Genomic DNA, 13,841 nt, shown 5'->3' on the forward strand with positions numbered 1-13,841 from the left:
GGCTACGGTCAAGGACAGGAGCTGAGAGGTGGGCTACAGTCAAGAGCAAGAGCTGAGAGGTGGGCTACAGTCAAGGACAGGAGCTGAGAGGTGGGCTACAGCCAAGAGCAGGAGCTGAAGGTGGGCTACGGTGAAGGACAGGAGCTGAGAGGTGGGCTACGGTCAAGGACAGGAGCTGAGAGGTGGGCTACAGTCAAGAGCAAGAGCTGAGAGGTGGGCTACAGTCAAGGACAGGAGCTGAGAGGTGGGCTACAGTCAAGGACAGGAGCTGAGAGGTGGGCTACAGTCAAGAGCAGGAGCTGAGAGGTGGGCTACAGTCAAGAGCAGGAGCTGAGAGGTGGGCTACAGTCAAGAGCAGGAGTTGAGAGGTGGGCTACAGTCAAGAGCAGGAGCTGAGAGGTGGGCTACAGTGAAGGACAGGAGTTGAGAGGTGGGCTACAGTCAATAGCAGGAGCTGAGAGGTGGGCTACAGTCAAGGACAGGAGCTGAGAGGTGGGCTACAGTCAAGGACAGGAGCTGGGAGGTGGGCTACAGTCAAGAGCAGGAGTTGAGAGGTGGGCTACAGTCAAGAGCAAGAGCTGAGAGGTGGGCTACAGTCAAGGACAGGAGCTGAGAGGTGGGCTACAGTCAAGAGCAGGAGCTGAGAGGTGGGCTACAGTCAAGGACAGGAGCTGAGAGGTGGGCTACAGTGAAGGGCAGGAGCTGGGAGGTGGGCTACAGTGAAGGGCAGGAGCTGAGAGGTGGGCTACGGTCAAGAGCAGGAGCTGAAGGTGGGCTACGGTGAAGGACAGGAGCTGAGAGGTGGGCTACAGTCAAGAGCAGGAGCTGGGAGGTGGGCTACAGTCAAGAGCAAGAGCTGAGAGGTGGGCTACAGTCAAGGCCAGGAGCTGAGAGGTGGGCTACAGTCAAGAGCAGGAGCTGGGAGGTGGGCTACAGTCAAGAGCAGGAGCTGAGAGGTGGGCTACAGTCAAGAGCAGGAGTTGAGAGGTGGGCTACAGTCAAGAGCAGGAGTTGAGAGGTGGGCTACGGTCAAGAGCAGGAGTTGAGAGGTGGGCTACGGTCAAGAGCAGGAGCTGAGAGGTGGGCTACAGTCAAGAGCAGGAGCTGAGAGGTGGGCTACAGTGAAGGGCAGGAGCTGAAGGTGGGCTACAGTCAAGGACAGGAGCTGGGAGGTGGGCTACAGTCAAGAGCAGGAGCTGAGAGGTGGGCTACAGTCAAGGCCAGGAGCTGAGAGGTGGGCTACGGTGAAGGACAGGAGCTGAGAGGTGGGCTACGGTCAAGAGCAAGAGCTGAGAGGTGGGCTACAGTCAAGGACAGGAGCTGAGAGGTGGGCTACAGTCAAGGCCAGGAGCTGAGAGGTGGGCTACAGTCAAGGCCAGGAGCTGAGAGGTGGGCTACAGTCAAGGACAGGAGCTGAGAGGTGGGCTACAGTGAAGGGCAGGAGCTGAGAGGTGGGCTACGGTCAAGAGCAGGAGCTGAGAGGTGGGCTACAGTCAAGAGCAGGAGCTGAGAGGTGGGCTACAGTCAAGGCCAGGAGCTGAGAGGTGGGCTACGGTGAAGGACAGGAGCTGAGAGGTGGGCTACGGTCAAGGACAGGAGCTGAGAGGTGGGCTACAGTCAAGAGCAAGAGCTGAGAGGTGGGCTACAGTCAAGGACAGGAGCTGAGAGGTGGGCTACAGTCAAGGCCAGGAGCTGAGAGGTGGGCTACAGTCAAGGACAGGAGCTGAGAGGTGGGCTACAGCCAAGAGCAGGAGCTGAGAGGTGGGCTACAGTGAAGGGCAGGAGCTGAGAGGTGGGCTACAGTCAAGAGCAGGAGCTGAGAGGTGGGCTACAGTCAAGGACAGAAGCTGAGAGGTGGGCTACAGTCAAGAGCAGGAGTTGAGAGGTGGGCTACAGTCAAGAGCAGGAGCTGAGAGGTGGGCTACAGTCAAGAGCAGGAGCTGAGAGGTGGGCTACAGTGAAGGGCAGGAGCTGGGAGGTGGGCTACAGTGAAGGGCAGGAGCTGAGAGGTGGGCTACAGTCAAGAGCAGGAGCTGAAGGTGGGCTACAGTCAAGGACAGGAGCTGAGAGGTGGGCTACAGTCAAGAGCAGGAGCTGAGAGGTGGGCTACAGTCAAGAGCAGGAGCTGAAGGTGGGCTACGGTGAAGGACAGGAGCTGAGAGGTGGGCTACAGTCAAGGACAGGAGCTGAGAGGTGGGCTACAGTCAAGGACAGGAGCTGAGAGGTGGGCTACAGCCAAGAGCAGGAGCTGAAGGTGGGCTACGGTCAAGAGCAGGAGCTGAGAGGTGGGCTACAGTCAAGAGCAGGAGCTGAGAGGTGGGCTACAGTCAAGGACAGGAGCTGAGAGGTGGGCTACAGCCAAGAGCAGGAGCTGAAGGTGGGCTACGGTGAAGGACAGGAGCTGAGAGGTGGGCTACGGTCAAGGACAGGAGCTGAGAGGTGGGCTACAGTCAAGAGCAAGAGCTGAGAGGTGGGCTACAGTCAAGGACAGGAGCTGAGAGGTGGGCTACAGTGAAGGGCAGGAGTTGTAGGTTAGGCTAGGATGAAGAGTAGCAATTGATGGGTGAGTTACGGTGAGGGGCAGGAGCTTCTGGTGAAGGGCAGGAGCTCTGGAGTGAACGACGGTGAAGGCCAGAAGCTGAGGGATGGGTATGGTGAAGCAATGGTGAAGGGCAGGGGCTTTGGGTGGACTACGGTGAGAGGCAGGAGCTTCTAAGTGGTATATGGTGAAGGGCAGGAGCTGTGGAGTGAACGATGTTGAAGTCCAGAAGTTGAGGGATAGCTTACAGTGAAAGGCAGGAGCTGCAGGGTAGGCAATGGTGAAGGGCAAGACCTTTGGGTGGGCTGTGGTGAAGGGTAGGAGTGAGGGTGGCCTACGATGGAAGATAGAAGCTGCAGGGTGGGATACAGTGAAGAACAGGATATGGGGTGGACTAGGGTGTAGGGCAGTAGCTGCATGTGGGCTATTGTGAAGCGCAGGGCTTTGAGGTGGGCTACGGTTAAGGGCAAGAGCTGTAGGTGGGCAACAGTCAAGGCTAGAAGCTAAGGGGTGGGCTAAGATGATGAGCAGAAGCCATGGGGTGGGCTTCTGTGAAGGCCAGGAGTTGAGAGGTGGGCTACAGTCAAGAGCAGGAGCTGAGAGGTGGGCTACAGTCAAGAGCAGGAGCTGAGAGGTGGGCTACAGTCAAGAGCAGGAGCTGAGAGGTGGGCTACAGTCAAGAGCAGGAGCTGAGAGGTGGGCTACAGTCAAGGCCAGGAGCTGAGAGGTGGGCTACAGTCAAGAGCAGGAGCTGAGAGGTGGGCTACAGTCAAGAGCAGGAGCTGAGAGGCGGGCTACAGTCAAAGACAGAAGCTGAGAGGTGGGCTACAGTGAAGGCCAGGAGCTGAGAGGTGGGCTACAGTCAATAGCAGGAGCTGAGAGGTGGGCTACAGTCAAGGCCAGGAGTTGAGAGGTGGGCGACAGGCAAGAGCAGGAGCTGAGAGGCGGGCTACAGTCAAAGACAGAAGCTGAGAGGTGGGCTACGGTGAAGGCCAGGAGCTGAGAGTGGGATATAGTCATGGGCAGGAGCTAAAGGGTGGGCAATAGGATGAAGGGTAGGAGCCATGGGGTGGGCGTGGTTAAGGGCAGGAGCCAGGGGTGGGCTATGTGGTGGAAAGCAGGAGCCATGGGGTGGGCTAAATAAAAAGCAGGAGTTATGGAGTGGGCTACGGTGAAAGATAGAAGCTATCGGGTGGGTTTTGGGGAGGGTCATGAGCTTCCGGGTGGGTTATGGTGATGGGCAGCTCAGGCCCTGTAGCACCAGGACCTCCAGGGCAGATGGCTCCCTCCTCCCCCAGGACTCAGTGGTTTTTCTATGTTCAGAGGTGTTACAGAGTGGCACTTGTCTTTGCCCATTGGCACTGTCCTGATGGCATGAGAGTATGGTCTGGCTGTATCTGGTGGGCTTGCTCTTCTGGTGACCTCAGGGTTCACTGGTGAATCTCCGCCCTACCTGTGTTTCTTAGGTTGTGGGTCTTGCAGTACTTATCCCTCATTTGATGGTGTCACGTTGCCTGGTGTATGACTTTTGGCACACTCTTAGTTGCGTGGGAGTGCGATGCCAGTGCTTTTAGTGTGTTCTGTTGTGTAGGTGGCATTCAGGAGCTGTAATCTAATTTCAGAAATGAGTCAGATATGTTTAGTTTCCATTCAGTGTTGACGAAGGACATGAATCATTTGATGCTTAGATAGAGATGTGTCGTGTGTGAGCGACATGATGCCTTCGCTGCTAATGTGCAAATGTGTCATGCGTGAGTGACAGCACTCCTTCGGTGCTAAGGTGGTTATGTGTCATGTGCGGGCGACACAGTGCCTTCAGTGCTAAGGTGGTTATGTGTCATGTGCATGCGACACGGTGCCGTTGGTGCTAAGATGGTTATGTGTCATGTGCGGGCGACAGGGTGCCTTTGGTGCTAAGGTGGTTATGTTTCATGTGTGGGCAACACAGTGCCTTCAGTGATAACGTGGGTATGTGTCATGTGCAGGCGACACAGTGCCTTCATGCTAAGGTTGTTATGTGTCATGTGCGAGTGACACAATGCCTTCAGTGCTCAGGTGGTTATGTGTCATGTGCGGGCGACAAGATGCCTTTGGTGCTAAGGTGGTTATGTGTCATGTGCAGGCAACACAGTGCCTTCAGTGATAACGTGGGTATGTGTCATGTGCAGGCGACACAGTGCCTTCATGCTAAGGTTGTTATGTGTCATATGCGAGTGACACGATGCCTTCGGTGCTAAGGTGGTTATGTGTCATGTGCGAGCGACAAGGTGCCTTCGGTGCTAAGGTTGTTATGTGTCATGTGTGAGCGACACAATGCCTTTGGTGCTAAGGTGGGTATGTGTCATGTGCGGGTGACACGGTGCCTTCGGTGCTAAGGTGGTTATGTGTCATGTGCGAGCGACAAGGTGCCTTCGGTGCTAAGGTTGTTATGTGTCATGTGTGAGCGACACGGTGCCTTCAGTGCTAAGGTGGATATGTGTCATATGCGAGCAACACGATGCCTTTGGTGCTAAGGTGTGTATGTGTCATGTGCGGGTGACAAGGTGTCTTTGGGGCTAAGGTGGGTATGTGTCATGTGTGAGCAACATTGTGCCTTTGGTGCTAAGGTGGATATATGTCATGTGCGAGCGACACGATGCTTTCGGTGCTAAGGTGGTTATGTGTCATGTGCGGGCGACACAGTGCCTTCGGTGCTAAGGTGGGTATGAGTCATGTGCGGGCGACACGGTGCCTTCGATGCTAAGGTGGTTATGTGTCATGTGCGGCGACACGGTGCCTTCGGTGCTAAGGTGGGTATGTGTCATGTGCGGGAGACACGGTGCCTTCGATGCTAAGGTGGTTATGTGTCACGTGCGGGCGACACGGTGCCTTCAGTGCTAAGGTGGGTATGTGTCATGTGTGGGCGACACGGTGCCTTCGATGCTAAGGTGGTTATGTGTCATGTGCAAGCGACAAGGTGTCTTTGGTGCTAAGGTGGTTATGTGTCATGTGTGAGCGACACAGTGCCTTCAGTGATAAGATGATTATGTGTCATATGTGAGCAACATGGTGCCTTCGGTGCTAAGGTGGATATATGTCATGTGCGAGCGACACGATGTCTTCGGTGCTAAGGTGTTTATGTGTCATGTGCGGGCGACACAGTGCCTTCGGTGCTAAGTGGTTATGTGTAATGCGCAAGCGACACGGTGCCTTCGATGTGTGGTAAATAAATAAATAATACCCTATTTTTGACTAGGCTTATAGCATAACAGATAGCTCAATAAATAAGAGTCAAGATTCGAGGTAGTAGGAGTTTCTGCAGGTTTATTACAGCATAAGGACAGGATCAGGACAACCTGCATAGGAACAGAGGTGACAGGGCCCAGCAGGACAACTGGGGCCCAGCAAGGGAAAAGAGGCCCAGCAGCTGCTGGGGCTAGGTCTGGGATGAGCGCGCTAACTTTTAATAACAATGCATTGACTTATATACATAGCGCAAACACATAGCATTACATTGCAGTAGGCGTAGCAGTGGGTGGAGCAGAAGGCGTGACGCGTAGCAGTCGCGAAAGATAACAGTAAAAAGAGGTGTAACTGGGAGTATACTTAGACATGTGATGCAAACGTAACAGAATATGTCATGAATGGGGCGGAAACATTGGAGGGGGCTACCTAAGGAGCCGGGACCTCTAACCTAATGGTGCGCGAAAACTGGCAATGACGTGTTACTAGGAGAAGCTGGGGGCTACGAACTCTGTGCTAGGAGCAGAGACTAGAGTCTGGAGGGTCGGAGCGACATGTGCCTGAACCCTATCTGGTATCTGATGTTTAGGGAACATGTTGATATAAACTAGAAGTCATGAGGGGAGAGCTAACTTGACTCTAAGACTGGACCATGCATTATTCTACATGTAGTGCGTGATGAAGAATATTAAATGACCATTAATACAGTATTTCTCTAACGTGGAGACGAGAAGGCTAGACAATGACGGAAACTATTGATGCAGTTCAGTAGCTTTGGAATGCAGAAGAGGAGGACTGAACTGATAGCTGGAATCATAACATACTCTTGGCAGACTCAGAGGCAGAGCCGGGCTGCACCGGGCACTGCGAGGCAGGAAGTAAGTGAAGGGTCGAGGATACAGGTGGGGGCTGTATCGCTCCTCAGCGAGGCTTTCAGGAGACAGGAGCTGAATCTGTGGTCCGGGCCCTGTTGAGGCCTAGAAACGGGGACTTTATAATGAAATAACGTGCACACTGGGAAACGTGGCAACATAACTTTACATAGGCCTGATATTCGTAGTATTCACGAGGACTGGAAACTAACATACTAGAGGTGGACACAACTGGAATTGCGTCATTAATCGGACATGGGGAATAACATATGCATATTGGTCATGCACACATAACATATGATGGATGAGGCGTAGGGACACAGAACATGGCAAAATTTACTTTTCCACATTCCCTCCTTGTCACTACGTTTCCATCAGGAAACATCAATTTTCATGATACCATCTATCATTTCATACAGTACCATTTGCTCGTCTCGAATTATCCTGGAACGGGATTTAGAACGGGGCTTGGGACTAGGAATACAAGAGGTAGCACACATGCTGCAAATCGCAGGGCCACATTGTATACAGAGGCAGCAGCTGAATATGATCGCTACTGCAATACCTAGAAAGGACAGGACTTTCCATCCCCAGGCGGAAATTATATTCCAGAACCAACCGGACCATGTCCAGGTGCCTGGATCTTGGTGTAACAGATGGGCAATTTTATGGAGTCTGGTTATAGCTGAATAAACAGACGGCGCGTTATTTGGAATGAAAATACAGCAACTAGATCCGATGACTCTACAGGCCCCGCCCCTATCAGCCAGTATGACGTCAAGGACGAGACGATTTTGCAAAACGACAAATCTCATAGCAGATTGTTCTTCGGTTAGGTTACCTAGAGCAGAGGCAGTCTCATTTACTACAGCTTCAAGGGTTCTTGTTAACCTACGGATCAGTTTACTATTCTGGACAGGTCCTACAAAGAAGAAGAAACCTTTATTGAAATCTGTATACTGTTCTAGAGTAGTTTCAGTATAATCGACAATTGGGGACTCCCTTCTATGTCTAATGTGTACTAGATGTGTGTTTCTGTGATAATCAGATGGGGCTAGAAAAACAGGTGGCAGTAGGAAGGCAATGTAACAGGTTCCCTCCCAATCGAGGGGCAGACGGACATATGCGGTTTGACCACAAATAAAATAAGAATGACGTGAAGCTTTGAAAACAGATTTCCCACTGTCACTATACTGGATAACAGTAGTACATTCACTATGAGCTACATGTACAGAACCATAACTACGGACACATAATTCGCCTTTGACTGGTAGTACTGAAATAGCAGGTAAGTCTGGAGTAGTATCAGACTGAACATTCAGGACCATGAAATTCGACGAATAATTACCTAAATTATATACTTCATTTTCTAGATCTAAACCTGTTCTGTGGGGGAAACCTTGCTTGTCTGGAAAACATGTACTGTTAAGAAAAGACATATCTGTTGAGGATGACGTTAACGTGGACCATGCTCCACACGAACCATTATGTGAGAATGGATAAGGAAACAGTGGCAGAACTCCCTTCGGTGTCTGGAAAGGGGGGAGTCGACCACACACCCAACAATTAGTAGCATTGCTGGTCTGGTGTGAGTAATGTAACATACGGATAAATGTGTTGTTACGCATAGCGAGGCGGTAAGAATATTCGTGAGGAGGCAGATCACTAAACGTGTGCTCTACTGTAGTATTAGCAGACATATTTACATGAGGAACTGGACAATACAGATAGAACGCATAGCTGGTGCAGGAAATCATTATGCTGATGAATAATATGAAACTCAGAAAAACGATACATCTGATTGAACTTTGACTGACTCTCTCACTATGGGGGTCTATTTTATACATGTCAGAAACAGTCTAACCGTTTCACCTAGGGGAGGACTTATACAATCAAACTGACTGACTTATTTTACTAGACCTGAGCTTTAACTTATACTCCTGCTGCGGAGTTTTCTCTAACAAGGGAGGGGTTGTAATAATGTCTTGTGCGGGACAGTCCTTAAGAGCAATGTTTTGACAGTCTTTCGAATCTTGGGAATCCTTGGAAATGTTCTTGGAGACTGGTTTCAATCCATTGAAAAGTTTTACATGAGAAAGATGGACCCACCCCTTCCTGCCTTCCAACTTGACGGCAGTACGGGTGGTCAAGAGGACCTGACGTGGCTCCTTCCAACGTGGTTCCAGCGGACTTGATCTGTCAAAATTTCTGATCATCACCAAGGAGCCTGGAACGATCTTGTGCGGTGCCACCTCGGTATTGTCTGGAAATGCGGCGGCAACCTGTGAACGACATGAGTTGAGGGCAGACATCAAGGAAGCTAGGTAATCTGTCAGCATATTACATGAAACATCGGTAATACTTCGGGGTCTAGGAGTACCCCACATGTTAGGGGGGCGGCCGAATACGACCTCATACGGGGACAGACCTGATCTGGAATGTGCGACCATGCGCATATAAAACAGGGCAACTGGCAGAGCTACTAGCCAGTCCACACCTTTTTCTTTACAGACTTTAGCAATGCGGATTTTCAGGGTCTGATTATGTCTCTCTACGAGACCGGCTGCTTCAGGATGGCGTACACAATGGAACTTCCACTGGTACCCTAACAAAAGGGAAACGTGCTTCATTAACTCTGAGGAGAATGGCTGACCGTTATCAGAATATACGACTCTAGGGAGTCCATATCTAGGGAAGAATTCACGAACCAACTGCTTGGCAGTGGTCGCGGCTGTGTAATCTGGGACTGGATATGCTTCTGTCCACCTGGACAAAGCGCATACAACTACAAGGACATACTTGAAACCTCGACATCGCTCCATCTGAATATAATCCATCTGGAGGACCTCAAAAGGGTGGTCAGGGGGCTGGAAACCACCTTGTTCCACCGGGACACTTTTACCTGGATTAAACTGACAACATATCATACAGGTGCGGACTTTCTGCTTGGCTGCAGCTCGTAAATGCTTGTTGAACCAAATGTTCTGGATACTGTCTAACATAGCTTTTTCTCCTAAATGTGCTGGACTATGTGCGGTATTGATAATGACTTGAACCATAGAATCGGGGAGAAACCATGTGGCTCTACCCTTCGTTAACCATCCTTGATCTGTCTGGACCCCTCCTTGTTCGGACCATTTCTTGATTTCAGAGGGAGTAGCATGTAACTGGATATCTATGACATCTTGTGTAGGGTCCTTAACTGTCATGCAGGTAGTCAGATCTGGAGTATGTGTCATGTTAACTGGAATGTCTGGAGTCTGTGCTGTAAGCTTGGCTGTGCGATCTGCTAGATCATTACCTTGGGAAATAATGTCAGTGACTTTCGTATGTGCTTTGCATTTCATGATAGCAATGGATGTCGGTAAATGTATGGCATCTAACAGGGCTTGAATAAGGAGACCATGCTGAATCTTGGTTCCATGAGAAGTCATGAAACCTCTCTCCTGCCAGAGCACTCCGAAGTCGTGTACAACTCCGAATGCGTAACGTGAATCTGTATAAACATTAACTTTCAGGTTCTTGGCATGTATACAGGCTTGTGTCAGAGCGACTAGCTCTGCTGCTTGAGCGGACAGGGTATCAATACGGTGTGTTTCAATAACTTCAGTGTCAGTAGTCACTGCATATGCGGCGACTAGTTCTCCTGTACTAGTTCTCATACATGAACCATCCACATAAAGTGTCAGGTCAGGATCTGGTAACGGAATGTCTGTCAGGTCTTGTCTTGGCTTTGTCGTAATGTTAACTACTTCCACACAGTCATGTGTGTCTGGATTTGAATTAACTGATGGTAACAGTGTAGCAGGATTCAGAACGTTGCAGCGTCTAATTTCTATGTGTGGCTGGAACAGTGTCAATTCATAACCTGTTAAACGTGCAATTGTCAAGTGCTGAGTTTGTGTTCGGTTTAAAAGAACTTCCACGGAATGTGGGACTTGTACTGTCAGGGAATGTCCTAAAACTATGGAATCACTTTGTCTGATAGCTAGTGCTGTGGCTGCAACTGACTTGAGGCACGCAGGCAACGCCTGGGCGACTGGATCTAATGTGCTCGAAAAATAAGCACAGGGCTTGTATTGTCCTGCTTGATCTTGTGTAAGAACAGATAATGCTGTACCTTCGCGTTCAGTAACGAAAAGTGTAAAAGGCTTACTGTAGTTCGGTGTAGCTAGAACTGGAGCTTGGCATAAAGCTTTCTTTAACTCATTGAAACTAAGTGTATGTTCAGATGTCCAAGGGAGGACAGTCGCTACGGCTGCCTCCTGTGTCGTTAACTGTATCAGTGGCTTGGCTAGAAATGCATACTGGGGAATCCATTGTCTACAATAAGAAGTAAGGCCGATAAAAGCACGTACCTCCTTCTGGGTTCTGGGCTGGGGAAGACTCGCTATCAACTGGATACGGTCGGGTGTCAACTGCCTACCCCTCTTGGACAGCAAGTGTCCTAAGTATACCACTTGCTGGACACAGAATTGAAGCTTCGAAGGGGACACCTTGTGCCCCATCTCGGCTAGAAAATACAGGACTGTAAGTGATGCTCGCTCGCAGTCACGTTCAGAACGGGCTGTGATCAGTAGATCATCGACATACTGGAGCAGGGCAGTGTCAGTTGGCATGTGAATGTTGTCTAGTTGTCTCTTGAGTGCTTGACTGTAAATACTAGGACTTTCTGTGAAACCTTGAGGAGCGCGTGTAAACATATAGCTCCTTCCATTTAAACAAAATCCGAAAAGAAACTGGCTGTCTGGATGAATTGGAACACTAAAAAATGCATTCTTGAGGTCAATGACAGTGAAAAACATGGCTTCGGAATCAATAGCAGTTAACAGGGAAGAAATATCTGGGACAACTGGGTACTGAGGAATAATACATTTATTAAGCTCTCGTAAATCAATCACTAATCGATATACTGGGGGTGCATTTGGATCAGTACGTTTCATGACTGGAATGATCGGAGAATTGCATACATTGGAGTCAGTTTCTACAACTACTCCTTGAGCCATGAGCTCGTCAATAATTTTGGATAAGGCTGCTACAGCCTCAGGTGGCAATCTGTACTGTCTGATTCGGGGTAACACTACACCTGGTTTGAGAGTCACACGATGGGGTGTGATTTGCATGTAACCTACATCAGTTGGACCTTGCGCCCATAGATGCTGCGGAACATTAGACAATCTTGAATCAAAATCTCGTAATACATAGTGACCCTTAAAGTCACGTAGGAACAGACGTATTCCCTCTGGGGAACAGCAAATAACTGCACCTAATTCTTTCAGTGTTTTAATGCCTAACAGATTTTCTGGACATGACTTAGTAAGTAACAGATCAGTAGTGCGGGACAATGGACCTACTTCTAGAGTAACTGGCTTAGATATCTCATTAACTATTGGCTTTCCTGAAAATCCAAGGGAAACATTTCTTGAGCCTGAGAGCGGAGCCCCTGGAACTTCGGCATGATTGATTGTGGTCCTACTTGCCCCTGTATCGATCAAAAACTTTCTGTCTTTCCCTAATACTTGACTGTGAACATAGGGACCTTCTTGATCTACAGGTATCTCGATGAGAGGCAAGCCTACCTCCCTCTCTAGGCTGTTTCATGAATATGACTGGTACTCTGGATACTCAGACTGTGCATACTGGTACATCTGCGATGTGACGTGCTGTGTTGCAGCAATAGGCTGCGGTACTGTAACTGTCTGTTGTGCATTCTGTGACTGAGGAATCTGTGAAACTTGTTCTTGTCTAGGCGGACGTGGTCTTTCTTTAGTCTTACCAGTAGCTATATTGTGTTTCAGAACTGCACACTCGTTTATAAAATGACCTGGCTGTTTACAATAATTGCAGTTCCCTTTAACGGGAGCTGCAGGATGACTGGCTTGATTCGGACCCCTCTTCTGACTGTCTTGAGGAATAGATTGTGCAACTAGCACTTTCATTTTTGTGTCTTTCATACGTTTTCTTTCGTGTTCTTGCTCTTCTCTGATTCTATTCTGGTGGTACTGGAGCATCTGGAGCATCTGGGACGGGGTATTCGCTTGCCAGGTGCTTTCGACTTTCAAAACTCGATTTTTAATTTGTGGACTTGAATTCTCGACTAATTTGGTAACGAAAAGATGAGGGTATGACTCACTACTTGTCTTGAGACCACTATTAATACTGAAACATTTCTCAAATCTAGAATAAAAATCACTAATATCTTCATCTTGTTTCTGTTTACAGGCTGAGATTGCATCCCAGTCTTCTTTTCTCGTTGTCAATAATCTGGGTAAAACTTGAATCAGTAATTCTGGTAATTCTTTACATTTATCTCCAAGACCGGTACCTGGTACTCGTGCCTTGTCTTCAGCTTCTAGAGCTGTCCAATCGATCTTTTTCTCTCCCACCTCCCATTCTTTTTCTTTTAACTTTTCATATACCCCTGCGGGTAACAGGACCTTTAACATTTTAATGATATCTGGGTAAGTGTATTCTCCCATACGGAGCATGTCTTTTAATTCTCTATGGAACCCTGCTGGATCTTTGTCATGACAGGGAATTAATTTCTTCATTTCAAGAAGTTCCATCTTTGATATCGGAGTGTATACAAACACTCGTTGCATTACGCCACCCGCCCCTTGGACTGGGTGGACTTCTCGTAACGGATTCTGTCTGTCTATGTAAAATGATTTACTTTCTGGGGGTGAGACATGAACAAAATGCGGGTTCAGGAACGTTCTATATTTGTGGCGCTGTTCTAGAATGACACTAATTAAATCGGTACCTAGACCTCTCCATCTATACTGGAGTAACTCGTTCAGGATATCGTGTAACGGGCCTGGATCAGAATGTTGACCCTCATACAGAGTAATGAGGTGCTGGATCATATACATACCCACCAGTCGTTGCTCGGCTGGGGGCAGTTTCAGAAACATTTGTGCCACTATTTCGTCTGGAAAAGTGGTAGAATCAGTGTAGGAGAGTAGGGTCTGCTATCCTATGGTCACCCCAAATTTTTGCTTTTTGCTTCATTGGTTTTCGACTACTGAGGCTGTGGGCCTGCTGATCAGACCCCCAGCCTGCTGTTCTCTCACTAAATTAATGACACATGTGCTATAGGCACATACCAATTGGAAATGGACTCCTTGTCAGCCCCTGTAGAATGCACTATAGGTGCACAGGGCACAGGAGCCACTAAGGCCTACCAGGGGCTGCAGCATATCTTTTGC

Source organism: Lissotriton helveticus, chromosome 1_1 (genome assembly GCF_964261635.1).
Source record: "Lissotriton helveticus chromosome 1_1, aLisHel1.1, whole genome shotgun sequence".
Classification (NCBI taxonomy): domain Eukaryota; kingdom Metazoa; phylum Chordata; class Amphibia; order Caudata; family Salamandridae; genus Lissotriton; species Lissotriton helveticus.